Source organism: Urocitellus parryii, chromosome 10 (genome assembly GCF_045843805.1).
Source record: "Urocitellus parryii isolate mUroPar1 chromosome 10, mUroPar1.hap1, whole genome shotgun sequence".
Classification (NCBI taxonomy): Eukaryota; Metazoa; Chordata; class Mammalia; order Rodentia; family Sciuridae; genus Urocitellus; species Urocitellus parryii.
The window spans coordinates 36864913-36878089 of NC_135540.1; the positions used below are offsets into that span (position 1 = coordinate 36864913).

Below are 13177 nucleotides of genomic sequence, written 5' to 3' on the forward strand. Positions count from 1 at the left end.
AAATGACGATTTATGCTCAGGGACTCTGCTTTTCATGCTCTTTCAAGCTCTCTTTTCTTCAGCAGCACAGCTCTCCTCTCCGGTTTTCAACTCTCCAGAAGGGCGCTGGCAGCACTCTCCGCTGCAGCGGACCTCCTTCCCGCCTCTCTCACTGCGCAGCTCCAGATCCCACACGTTTCGGCTCTGCGCTTCCCGTGGTCCTCTGAAGACAAGTAAAACAGAATACTGCACTCACCCTCATTTATCACGCTCTAGCTTTTTTTCACCCTGCTTCCAAGGCTTTCGGTTATCTCTGCAAAAATAAGAACCAGAACCTGAACCTAAATGAACCAACCGGCTGTCACTTCTTTCGCCTCCCCGCCAGGGAAAAACAGTCTTATTCCTGCTGAACGCTCTGTGTCTTGGAATCTGATCTCAGTTCACAAGCCCGCGGTGCTGTCCCTAGCTGGGTCGCCGGGTCCTGTCACCTCCGGCCGCCCGCGCCTCCTTCTCCGGCCTGGGCCTCTCCCCGCCTCCCGCCCGCGGCTCGCGTCGCCCCGCCCCAAGCCCGCGCTACCGCTACCATTATTGGTGCGCGTTCAGCCCATAAGAACGTCCATTGGCCAGGTGCGAAGTCATTCACCCAGCGCATTCCGCCGCCCGCAGGCTTGCGGGGAAACTTCCTTATTATTGTGACGCCGAAAACCCAGAAACCCCGAGCCCGGCCAGAGGGGCTGTGACAGTCGGAATCCCGAGCTGCGGTTCAGCAGCTGCCGAGGTGCGCGGGGCGGGGGCCGGGGTTCTAGGGAGGAGGGCACCGTAGAGCTGCAGCCGTGCGACCGCCGCATCTCGCCCGGCTCGGCTGTCGGCGCGCGGATCCCAGAGGGGCGGCTGCCGCTCTTCCCGCGGCTCCGGCGGCGCGGGCGGCTGCAGGACACCTAGCGCGACGAATTGAGACCCGGGCGCGGGCGGCGGGCCGCCTCCCTGCAGTTCTCGGGGGCTTGCCCTCTTGCTAAAGAGCCCAGCTCCGGGAAAGGATAGAAAATCCTTAAAAATGGGAGCGCCCCCCTTCCCCGCCCCAATTCGGCTGCCCGCAGCCTGCGTGGAATTGCGACGCAGAAAGTCAAAAGGAGGCCCTTTTCCTTCCTCCTCCCCTGTCCCCATTTAAATTTTGGGCTCCAGCGACCTCCTTGCCTTGAGGGGCGAGGATGTTTCCTCGCGAAATGGGAGCCGGTGAGGCCTCGGCATTTCGGGGGAACCTCGGCGGCCGCAAGGAGTTGGCGCTGAGGACGTGGGGCACCGCGTCCGCGGTGACAGCGCCGGTGGGGCCGCGGCGGCCGGCACCACCCACCTCGCAGTGGCAGAGTCGGGCTCGCCTGGCCCCGGTCCGCCTCTTGGGCGGAGCCGGGCTGGAGGGTGTGTGTGGACACGTGTGCGCGCTTGTGTGTGTGTGTGTGTGTGTGTGTGTGTGCTGACACGTAAGTGCGTGGACCGGTACTGGGGTGTTGGCAGTCGGGACGGTTGGGGGCCAGTGGGACTTTGAGTCATTCGGAGTGGGCCAAACAGGACAACTAGGTGGAGAATAGCATGAGTAACCTGAAACAAATGAACCTCTTAGAGACAGTACCTCCTGCAACTGTGCATTGATGCTGTGTATGCAGTGTGGGCTCTGGAGAATAAGTATTCGAACTTTGCTGGTACTGGCTGTTTTTTGATTACATTTTAGATTTTAAATCAGTCCCATTAGAAAGTATCTTAAATTCTTAACTAAGCTTTCCAGGATTTTGCTTGCATTCCTCACACATGGAATGCGTTGGGAAAGAATATTCAATCACTCTTCCATTTTTTTTTTTTTTTTTTTGTGTGTGTGCCTTCTGGCTCCACAAATAGGAAACTATTTCTAGAACCTTCATTTGATGACTTGATAACATCAAGTGAGCTGATTTTTAACTCTAGACTGGGAAGAAAGAAAAATAAAATCAGAATTAACAGATAACTTTAAGTGCAATGATAAGAGACAGGGTATCATGTTTTAATAGATTACTGTGAAGTGTTCTCTTTTTTTTTTTTTTGTATTTTCCTTTACTGTGGAGGAGGAGGGAGTGACATTATGAATCAGAAAAGCAAAGTAGATAAATTACATATTTCTTGATCAAAATACATGAATTACAATTTCCACAGCATTGACCCCTATCCAGGCTGGAAACCTTCTGTAGAAGGTATAATGCAGAAATCAATGTTAGAAACCTCTTTGGCAAAACTCCATTGGCTAAGACCGTCTACTAGCAACCAATTGTATTTGTTTTAGTGAGTAGTTGGGTTTTCTTTTTGAAAAAGAAGCAGGGATTCTAAAATGTTCCACATGCTGTGGTTAAAGCTTTTGGTTATAGCATTTCATTCTGAAGAACACATTTAAGTTGCTTAAGATTTGGATAGCCAATTAAAAACATTTCTAAACATAATGAGAGTAGCACCCCTAGTGGTGATACAAGATAGTTTTGCCCTCAGTTTCCGAACTAAAAGTAATCTGCAAACTGAATGGGATTTTCTATGTAAGAAGGTAGAAATAAAGTTATGACGCCTGTATGGGAAAACCGTTCAGGACTTTTTCTTTTGAGAGACTTGAGGTGCCTCTTAGTCTCTTCTTTTTTGCATGATAGAGGGTATGGTAGTGAGGAGGAATGAAAGGGGAAAAGTATTCATTTTCCCCCTATGGGGGGCAAAGTAGTTATAATGTATGTGTTATACAGAAAAAGAAAACAGACGAAATTGAATTATTTTCCAGAAATTAACCTTCATAACCTAACCTAAATGGGTTAGGCTAATTAATAATGCTATTTTTACTACTCCCTATCAAATGGCAGGAATTTTATAAGGTGGTTTCTGTGGCTCAAGTTCACATTTATGTGATGTGAACTAATATCTTCAAGGTTGGTTTGAGGTTATCTGAACCAAATTACTGTCTTGAGACACAGTATTTGAGGAATATTCAAACTCAAATCATTGAAGATATCTTATTTTCAGAAGTTTACTCCTGCCTTTGTTGAGTTCTGTACAAATGTTAATTATTATTTCTTTAACTTGCAGTTCCCCAAGGTGAGGTGGAACAGTTCGGCTTCTAGTTCCAATGCCAAGCGTGTGATCTGTGGTGAGTTAACTTAATTTCTTTGAACCTCAGTTTTTCTTATCTTACAAGAGATAGTATCAAACTCAGAACTGATAAAAAGGATTAAACAAGATAATGAACGTAAAGGACTCAGGCAGATATAGTTGCCTAGAGAATAACCTTAAAAAATCTTAATGCCTTTCTTCTTCTGTGAGACAGTGCAAACAACAAGGTAAACCCAGGAGCTGGGAGACCTGGTTTCTGGTCTCTTCTTTAACCACTTACCTCTAGAAAACCAGTTACTTGGCCCATGAAGGCATCAGCTGCCATTAAAATGAGGTTAGGAATGTAAATCTGTTGCCTAGAGATTGGACCAAATGGACTGTTAAGGCCTCTTTAATAAGCTGATCTTTTTGATGATGTAACTTTGCTACCTTTAACTTTTACTCCATTTAGAATTAATACCTGTTGGTGGCAGGGACACATGTTTCTGTGTTAGTGAACTAGTTTTATTGTGTCACAGTTAACCTAGAGAAAGGTCTGATTAACTCTGTTGAGATTGGGTCATCTAGGTCCTAGTTGTCTATAAAAACATCAACGGTGATTTAGTTAATATGAGCTTTCTGTTATGTACAACTTCCTCTTTAAAGTTTTATTTTCAAAATTAGAGACAGGGTATGGCTTGACCTCCTTTTATTTTAGAGTATAGTGCCACGTTTAAGAGTATGGATTTTGAAGTCTAGTAGAAGAGATTTGAATTCTGCTTTTGATTTAGTAAGTTTCCATTTTGACTACTTATTTTATTTATTTATTTTTAAAATAGTTTTAGTTCTAGATGGACATAATACCTTTATTTATTTTTATGTGGTCCTGAGGATCGAACCGAGTGCATCACATATGCTAGGCAAGCACTCTGCCACTGAACCACAACCCTACCCTTGTCTACTTATTTACATGGTTTTGAGTAAGTGACTTAATCTTGCTAATCCTGGGTGTTCCAAAGTGGTTATGTGAAGTTTTACTCTTACCAGCAGTGTGTAAGAATTCTGGCTGTTTTCTATGTTTTGATTTGACAATGGGCAGATTAAATAATCTGTATAAAATTTTTAGCACAGATCCAGGCACATAGTAGTATTGCTGTCATAGTATATGTTATTTTTCTTTATTCAGAAATTATTTATTAAGCCCTTACTGTGTGCTAGACACTAGTCTAACCTCTAGGGATAGAGAAAGGAACAAAAGAGGCTTAGTTCTTCCTTTTGGAGCTTTCATGGATAGCTAGAATTCCATCTCAATTTTAGCATGCTGGTGATTTTTTTTTTCTTTCTTTTTTTAGCTAAGGATCACACCTCGGGCCTTCTTGAGTGCTAGGCAAGCACTTTGCTACTGAGCTACACTACCAGCCCATGCTGGTGATATTGGTCCACACCATTTAATGATAATTTCAGTTGAAAAAGGCATTCTATTTTTAGATCTGCTAAAATGTGGTCAGGGGTCAGTGCATTTCAGATGGAGGAAATACATTATTATTTTTTGTTACAGCATAGAGAGATTATGGGAATTTGATTTTCTCAGATTGGCATTCAGTTCACTAGGTACCTGTCAAGCTTCTACTGTCTTCCTGCAGTCTGAGAACAGGAGATATAGAGGTGAATAAACCCCACCCCCACAAGCTTCCCATCTGCAAGGAGAGGGTATTGATGGAGAAAATGCAAGAAGTAGTGTTACTGTTTCAGCAATACTTTTCATTTTTTTTATTTTGAAGTATTTGTAATCATAAAATAATGTATATGAAATATGCCTTAAGGAAAAAAAAAACAGAAACAGAATATCAGCCTTGCTTTTGGAGCTCCTCTTTTTGTGCTCCTTCCAGATTGTTCCTTCCATCCCTGCTGCCTCCATGATCATTGCCTTGTATTTTGTATTTATTTTTTTTCCATAGTTTTGGCATCATTAATGCATTTTTTGCCAAATAATGTTTGTTATACTTATATTTAAGCTTTGTAAAATACTCTGAATTCTGTGACTGTTTTTAAAATTTAAATATATTGATGCTTATAAATGGAGGGAATTTAATTTTTACTCATGTACAGTATTTTTTCTCTATATATACTGCAGTTTATCTGTTTTTTTTAATTGATGGTCATTTGGGTCTTTTAAATTTTTTCTATTTTAAATATGTTGAAATCAACATTCTCATATACATATATCTTGGTGCATATGTTCATGAGTTTTTCACTGCATGATGTGGTAAGATAGCCACTTTCCATATGTGGGCACTTAACTTTAGAATTAAAAATAATTAAAATTAAGTATTATTAAAATTTTAGGGGGCTGGGGTTGTGGCTCAGTGGTAGAGCACTTGTCTAGCATGTGTGAGGCACTGGGTTCCATTCTCAGCACCACATATAAACGAATAAATAAAGGTCTATTAATAACTAGTAAAAATATTTAAAAAAAATTTTAGTTCTTCAGTTGTATTAGCCACATTTCAAGTGCTCAGTAGCCGCATCTGGCTACTGACTACCATAGAGGACAAAATATATATATATAATTACTCCCATGGGCTGGGGTTGTAGCTCAATTTATATATATATACACACACACACACACACACACACACACACACACACACACACACACACACACATATACGTACACACACACAAATAAATAAATAAATAACTTACCAATTTTACTCATCTTTGTATCTCCACCTCTCAGGAAGTGCAGGAGCACCATAAGTTCTTAATAATTTGGATGGATTGGTTGTATGCCCACCAGTAAAATTACTATGCTATGTGGTATTCACATCTCCATCTTTACTAGATAATGCCTACTTGTTTTCCAAAGTTGTAATGACAGTTTGCACTCTCACCTGCTGTGCGTAAGAGTTCTAGCTGTTTATATCCTTGAGTTGCTGTTGTCAGACTTTACCATTGTTGCTAGGCTGTTTCAGTGTCTTTGAAGGCAGCCCATGGCTTACCCAGAATGCAAAGAGATCATTCTAGCTTCACAAAGCCCAATGCTATGTAGTGAAGAAGGTACAACCTATAAAGGGATGATCATGGGAGAGGCAGGATTGTTTGTGTTGTTGAAAGGGTCAGAGGATCAAAGTCCAGCTAAGGTGAAGGAGAGGGAGGAAACAGCAGGGAGTGGATTCACATTGTGGAAAAATTCTGTTTGCCTTTTATGTCACTTCTGCTGCTGGGAGTAAACAAACAAAAAAAAAATTTAGTTACAGATGGACACAATGCCTTTATTTTGTGTATTTATTTATATGTGATGCCCAGGACTGAACTTAGTACTTCACACATGCTAGGCAAACACACCACCACTGAGCCACAACATCAGCCCTTGGGAGTGAAATTTGTGACAATAAAGCATGTTGTTAGAATGAATCTTTTTTGTAACTGGAGTTAATTCTGTATTGGCATTTTGGCTTCAGATTTATTTAAAGTTTAGATTTGGGGAGTACCTAAAGTACTGAAGACTTGGACATTGTCTTTTCCTGCAGTTGAAAAAAATCCCCTCCACACCTACCACCATTGAGGTATTTGCTTCTAAGCTTATTTGAAAGGAAGCTTATTTCTATTTTAAAAGAGATTAGAAGTCCTGCCTGAATGTTATTTAGGTTTCAGTGCCTTTCGAACAAAGGAATAAGAAATAGCTAGACTGTCATGTGCATATACTGATTATAAGAAAATGTTTAGGAGTTGAAGGTTCTCTTGTAGTATTCAACTTAGTAGGACTGGTAAAAAACTAGAACTACCTCCTGTTTTTGCCCTCTTCAGAATTAAAAAGAAAATACATGCAAAAAACTTTCTCCTAGCAACCTCAAATCCCCTTCATGAAAATTATGGCAGATGGTGGAAAAGCTGTGGTGCAGATTTGGCGGAACATAGTTAATGCTAATTACTGTGAGGGAGAAAGGAGTCATATCCTCACCTTCTTTTGGGAACTGTCCTGTCTGCTGAGATCTCAAAGCAGAGCACTAGGAGAGCAAGAGTAATAGTGATTACAACAGCTGACATTTATTGGTCACTTACTACTACATATCAAGCACCATACAAAGCGCTTTTTAAAAGTATGCATTTTCACATTATTTCCCACCCCATTCCCTGTCATGCTTTTCTTCATTTTAGAGAAAGGGAACAGGCTTGCCCCAGGTTTTCAAGCTAGCATGTTAATTTGGGGCTTGAGCTTTAGTCCTTTTGGCCATTAAACGAACGTATCTTGTCAAGAATAGTTGAGGATGGGCTGGGTATAGAACTCAGTTGGTAGAGTGCTTGCTTCCAATGCACATGGACCTGGGTTCAATCCCCAGCACCCCCAATAAATAGATGAGGAAAAGGATGAGAGAAATATCAAGTGTGATGTAAAGGGAAAGTCATCCTTCAAAAGTCATCTTTCATTTTGTTTTGTAATGGGAGAATAAGAGGCAGGAAATGGGGGCTGGGACTGAGGTGGTTTGGAACAGCTGTGAGGAGTATAGTCCTATTAGAGTATAGTCCTAAGAAATCTGGGGCAGATTTCATAATTGTGTATTTTGAAAGAAAATACAAGACTCTAGGAGCAAGGGAGAGAATAGTGAGTATGGGAAAGTAGATAAGAGAGACCAGGAGGTCAAGAATGCCCAGTGATATAGATCCTTGTTGAACTAAATCTTTAAATTTGTGGACACCAGCAGCTACCAGATTTGTTTTGATTACAAGTGAAGGAAAGTCAATTTTTTGCAAACTTAAGCAACAAAGGTGGTTTATTTGACTCTTTCTCTCTCTCTCTCTACACACACACACACACACACACACACAGAGTTGATTCTTATTATTTGCAGTTGTTATGTTCCATAAAGTTATTATGAACACCGCCTTAGTGATACAGGGCCATTGCTTCTTGACAGATACAGGGGTAAATTGCTGCAAACCTCTGGTCACAACATTTTTGTCAACAATTAAAACATTACCTTGTTTTCTATGTGCCTTAGTCTAGGCACCTTATTCAGTATATGTTATTTACAAAATTGTATATTTCTTTAATAAAAAACGATTTGAGAAAGGTTTAACTACATCCTGACCCTGTATAAGTGACAATAAATCTTTTTTAGCCTTTAGTTCATATCAGTGGTGTTTGCTGTGCTTTTTTTGTTTTTTATTGGCTCTGATCCATGAGTTCACAGATACAGCTGCTTTTCCATTTTTTCTTTAGCTTTTCTATAATTTCATCATGCCCTGTAGATGTTACTTTGGCATTTTCCTGAATGTCCTCATGTACATGTGGGCAGATTTCCCCTTCCTTTTTTGGATGTACCCATTACTTATTCATTAACACTGAGCTCACAGCCAATGCTATAATTCATGCATGAAGGAAATTTAACACACATTTTCTCTTTAAGGCATATCAGCCTTCTTGCACCTAGGAACATTAGAGAACACTGTACTTGGGGTCCATTTTTTTTAATTTAAAAATCAGCAAAACAGAAACACAGAAATAATTTTAAAAATGCAGCACTATTTAAATAGTCTACAAAAATATTTGTTTTATACTGTGAGAGTTGGAACAAGAGGGCAAGATTGCCTTGTTCACCTTTAGCCAGGAATGGGTGTGTAGGGTGATTCAAATTTTTAGCTTCTCTGTGCATGTCTGTGAATGACTGAAAAAGCACTCTAAATATTGGTTTTGGGGTTATAAATAAATTTCATTGAATATGCAAATTCACGAGTATGGAATCCATCAATAATGAAAATCAGTTAGACTTAAAGTAAATAAAGATGATGGTGGGCTGGGGATGTGGCTCAAGCGGTAGCATGCTTGCCTGGCATGCGTGCGGCCGGGGTTCGATCCTCAGCACCACATACAAACAAAGATGTTGTGTCCGCCGAAAACTAAAAAATAAATATTAAAAATTCTCTCTGTCCCTCCCTCTCTCTCTCTCCCTCCCTCTAAAAAAAAAAAAAAATGATGGTGCCTACTACCAGGCAGGAGGAGGATTGAAGTTTGAATCATAAAGAAATTCTTTCTCTTATCTGAATGTCTGTGAATGGTACCATGATAATCTCCATGTGATGAGGAAGGTACTGGCTACCACTAGTAGCCTCAGTTATCCTTCAGAGGCAAAAGGTAGTCTCTTGCTAGAGCGTCATAGAATGTAATATGGGGAGGACTCTAGTTCAGCTGGCAGTGTGAAGCTATTCCTGTACCAATTGCTATGACTTAGCAGTGGCATTCTTTTATTGGTTTGACATGGCCCATGGTTGTGTCCTAAAAATGGCAATCTCTGGTTGGTTGGATATGGGTTGTGTGCTAAGGCATAGGAGTGGCTTTTCTGATTGGCTTGGTCAGGGTTATGCCCCTCCCTGTTCAACAGGAGAGTGTTTGACACTAAAGAGAGACTTGAGAGATATGAACAGAAAAAAACTAGTAGATAATATACATATGAGGAATTTTTAAAAAACTAACTTTGATTGTTTAGAAAGAGGAACCATATTAAGATGCAGCTTTCTTTTAAATGCATTTCAGTTTAGTCATAGGGTACAAAGTTTCAGTTAGACAGGAAGAATGTTTTTGAGAGTATTGTACAGCACCGTGACTAATTAATACAAGTATTGTGTACAGTCAGCTCTTTTTATCTGTGTGTTCTACATTTACAAATTAAACCAATAGTGAATAGAAAAGACTTAAAAAAGAATTGTGTCTGAACTGAACATGTACAGACTTTTTCCTTCTTGTAATAATTCCCTAAATAAAACAAGTAATTTATGTAGCATTTACATTGTATTAGGCATAAGTAATCTAGAGATGATTTAAAGTATATTGGCGGATTGCTTTGGTAATATACAAATATTAAATAATTTTTTATAAGAGACTTGAGGATCTGTGGATTTTGGTATCCTGGAGGTATAGTACTGGAACCAATCCCTCACAGATACTAAGGGATAACTTTATTTCAAAATTGCTGAGAAATTAAAATTCTAATGTTCTTACCACAAAAATGGTAAGTATGTGAGATGATGGATGTGTTAAGTAGCTTGATTAACCATTCCACAACATATATATGCATATATACACATATGCACATGTATATGTGTATATATATCCAACTATCACATTGATTATACCCACTAAATATATACAATTACTTTTCAATCAAAAGCTCAGAAAATTCATTTTAGTCAGGGCCTTTTACAGTCTGTATATCTCTGCTTTTATTGGTTGCTGCCATTTTTGTTCAGTATAAATATGCCACTGTGGACATTATTTGCAGGTCTTTGTGTGCACATACAGTCAGGGCTTCTTGGTACCATAGTTTTAGACATATTGTTTATACTTGGTTTAATCTTATAGCTGCCTAATCTCATATCTATAAATTCTGATGAATTTCACTCATAGAGGGCAAATTTATTTTCAAGTTTTTAGGACATTCTGGATTGTATACTGACTACAGCTTGGTCATTCCACAAATATTTGTGTTGGGGTATTGTAGGTGATATATAAATCTACTGGGTGACAGTGTAGCCCTGTGGATAAATGTGGACATTTATTTGCATCAGGCTTAGATTTACAGGCTCCTTCCAGCCAAGTGACCTTGCGCGTGCTTCTTAATCTCTCTGAGCCTTGCTTTTTCTGAAAATGATGCTAAAAATAGTACTAATGGGTGCAGGGTTTTTGTGAAGATGAAGTGAGATAATGACATAAATTGCTGATTAGCACAATGATTGATGTAAAGTATTCTGTGATGTTGCTTATATAATTATTGGTAGGAGAGATAAGACAAACTCATGAAACATTAAGAACGAAGAAAGAAATTAGTGTGGATAACAGCAGTTGAGCAAGTGGGGAAAATTAAATTGTGAATAGATTATGTGATCTTATCCTTACACTACCACCCTGACAGTTTTATATTTTAACTTTCTTCCCTTCTCTTTAATTTTTTCAATTCACCCAAAGAAAAATGTTTAAGCTTAATACTTTTTTAGTCTAGAGTCTAGACAAGAAATTAAAATGTTGGGAAGAAACAGAATTTTCTGGTTAAGACACAAATTGAGATTCAGCTTTTATACTTTTATACTTATGCCTTTTCCTATCTTTTCTGTAAATCTCAAGAGTTTAAGAGTAAGTTAGATTGTTGTAATACAGTTGTGAAATTAGGTTGTACATACAAATTAATGTCATGAAGTTAAGGACAAAGTGCTATATTTGTTGTTAAGGGTGGAAAGAATTAACTTCATTTGCATTTTAATTAATTTGTATACATTTGGGAATAGTTGTATGTTGGGAGAAGGAGTTTTCCATTTTAAAAGCTGAGTTTGTATAAGAAAAATCAGTTAGGGTTCTCCCTTTGTATCTTTAAATTCATAAAAATTAGAGAAAATTCTCTGCTGTAGATTAGATGATTAATGCAGTTTGGCATGTACCCCCTGGGTCCTGTAGTTCAAAGTAAGACTTCACCTTTCCTTTAGAATCCATCCTCTTTCATTGGCAAAGAATTAGCTAAGACACCCTGGAAGTTGCAGTCTTGCCTTGAAATGATGGTGCTTTGACCTGTAGAACCTAAAACTGTGATTCTCAATTTGGGGCAAATAGCAGTTTGAAGAAGTCTAGTTTAAAAAAATGATATTTAATATCATAGTTAAAATTTATATTTGGAAACAAATATAATTGGAATCCTTAAGACCAGCCCTCTGCACTGTTTCATTTTACCCAAATGAAGTGATTCGAGCCCAGGACCATGATGATTAGAGGTTTAGTGTACCCCCAGATTGCTAAGAATTCCTGAGGGGAAGAAGGATGTTTAAGTTATCCTATCATGACTCACCCAAAGCTCTTGCTTTTCATGCAATCATCAGTGTTTATGAGGGACTCTAGGGGCTTTTCCTCAAGATTCTTTTGATTTTACCCAGGCTAATAAAATACAATTATTTCAGGGTATTGTTTCTTCACAACAGAAAATTTGGGATTCTAGAAAGTAATTATAGGACAAACAACAACTTCATACTATGTTAGATATCACTGTTCTCAAAATTCATTTGTTCTTCCCTGTATTAGAGAATCTAGAGCTTACTGATCATGTTGCAAATTTGTAGCCATATTACAGGTTTCAATCACTTCCTCTTAATTTGGTATCTGAAAAAGGATCTTCTATTATTTTATGACATACTTAAGATTCTCCCCTTTCTTTACAACAAGAGGAGTCTGTTAGGTGTTTTCTGGAACAAAGAATAACCTACTTGAGATTTCCAACTTTAGCAATAGAAAGAAGAACTTTGAAGTTATAGTACTTAAAAAGAAATTCTAATAAAAGCATTAGACAAAATTTTCCCTCTTCTTAAGTCTTTGTAAGCAGGAGGAGGCAATAGAAATTTGATATTCTTCCTCTTATTCATAGTAAACTCTTGGGATCCCTTGCTCTCTCTGTTCTAGGAGAATGCTTTTATCAAGCATTTTGTTCCTATTATTTTTGTAATGATAATTTTAGTAATTAAATTCAATAATGCTTTGGCTGGTATGGAGTCACAAAGGGCAGGGTATATATAGCAAGATAAAGGAGATTTTTAAAAAATTTAAACCTCTTTAATGAGATAATTTGTATATTATAAAATTTGCCAATTTAAAGTGTAAAATTCAGTCTTTTAAAAATGTATTCACCAAGATGTATAAGGCATCCTCACAATCTGGATTTAGAACATTCCATCACCTACCAAAAGAAACAGGAACTTTTTCTTTCCCCTTTCTCTCACCAGCCCTAGGCAGCCACTAATCTGCTTTCTGTCTTTATATAGACTTGTCTTTTCTGTATATTTTGTGTAAATGTAATTACATGATATGTGGTCTTTTGTGGTTTCTTTCATTTGGCATAATATTTTGTGGCTTATCTGTGTTCTGGCCAATATATACCACATTTTGTTAATTCTTTCGTCACTTGTTGGACATGTGACTTTTTTTTACCTTTTGATATTATGAATAATGCTGCCATGAATATATGTATACAAGTTTTTTTGTGGATGTATTTTTGGGGTTCTTTTGGGTATATACTTAGAGGCGGAATTGTTGGATCATATGGTAACTCCATGTTTTAACTTTTTGAGTCCTGTT

At 38.6% G+C, this 13177-nt stretch overlaps 1 protein-coding gene across 2 annotated transcripts in view; it reads left to right on the plus strand.

The window, feature by feature from the left end:
- The first annotated feature begins 610 nt into the window (after positions 1-610).
- The window catches only part of Herc3 (HECT and RLD domain containing E3 ubiquitin protein ligase 3), a 121487-nt gene continuing 108920 nt past the window's right edge, over positions 611-13177 (plus strand). Inside the window, exons 1-2 of one of the 2 annotated variants that reach the window (XM_077803611.1) lie at positions 611-757; positions 3067-3127. The gene's annotated coding sequence lies outside the window, so the exon portion shown is untranslated. The remainder of the gene's footprint in view (positions 758-3066; positions 3128-13177) is intronic. The other variant, XM_026405193.2, reaches the window with a different exon arrangement.